Below are 1,225 nucleotides of genomic sequence, written 5' to 3'. Positions count from 1 at the left end.
GGACCCTGTTATTACAAATCAAGCAATAAATATTTCACCCTGCTGAAGCGGGAGGCGCCGGCGCTTCGCCCGGACGCGGGTTCGGAGAGGCCAGCGCGCCGCCACGCCGCCCGGGCCCGCGGGCCGAGCCCCGGCCTCGCACCCAGCGCGGGCTGCAGACTCCGGAGGGGGAGAGAGGCTCGCTGCCGAGATGYGCCTCCACCCCCCAAAACGGTTAGTCGTAGCCATCGCGCGTGGATTTAAGTATCACTCGCCAAATTTTGCCAGCCGCCGCCTTCGTGCTTTCATCCGTACGGCAGCGGATTCGCACAGGGCTGTGAGAAAATTAAGGCTGTTTTCGTGGATGGAAACAACCACCTCGCACCCTGGTATAACAAAAATAAATAAATAAAAAATAATAAAAAAGCAAATGATTGGTAACTTCTAATTTCAAAACTCTCATCTTAGAAACAAACCTATAACTACCCTCAGTTGCTTCTGTTTAAGCGCTATTTCTTTTTCAATTACAAGGAGCATTTAGTTGTAAACTTTACAGAGGTATTTATCCGTTTGGAGAGCCTAAGAACAAAAGAAGATAGTTGCATTCTGTCCGAAGGCAGACCAAACTAGAAGAGGAACACAAGGAAATACAATACTTCTGATATATCCCTTGAACTTTTCTTAAAAAGCTCATTATGTGGTTTTAAAAAAACATGTAGCAGCAAATYGTATTAAAGAGGAAAAAAACAAAACGTGTTGCTCATTAAAAACCATTAGAAGGGCATTCTCATCTAAAATAGACTGTATTTGTTTGGAAACATTTCTTTTTACTTTAGTAAACTAAGATGATTTTACAAACATGAATTTAATTGGAATGATAGCAACTAAGGAGTTCAAGGTGTTCCCCCCCCCCATCATGTAACTTTTTTAATTACTTAAGATATTACTTTAATTCCTAAAAAAACTAAAAATATTTAAGGGGATTCCCTGACTTCATTATTCTAGTRTAGCTTTAGGAATACTCACTTATTGATTCAAGCATAAAACAGATTTTAGGAACACACTTTGCCTCTTTGAGGCATTTTTTTTTTTTTTGAGGAAATAAAATAATTGCTCACAAGCCAAACATTARCTTAAACAATCAGTCCTTGCTGATATTTACTGCAAAGCGTATTTCTGAACCGAAGTCCCGAGCAAGCTCCTGACAAACCCTGCAAGAGCAGAAAACCTTGCAGGCAAGAAACTG

The sequence above is a fragment of the Rhea americana genome, unplaced genomic scaffold (genome assembly GCF_003343005.1).
Source record: "Rhea americana isolate MKP2758 unplaced genomic scaffold, rheAme1 scaffold_48, whole genome shotgun sequence".
Lineage (NCBI taxonomy): Eukaryota > Metazoa > Chordata > Aves > Rheiformes > Rheidae > Rhea > Rhea americana.
The sequence above is the reverse complement of the archived record's forward strand: the minus strand, read 5'-3'. Positions refer to the sequence as shown.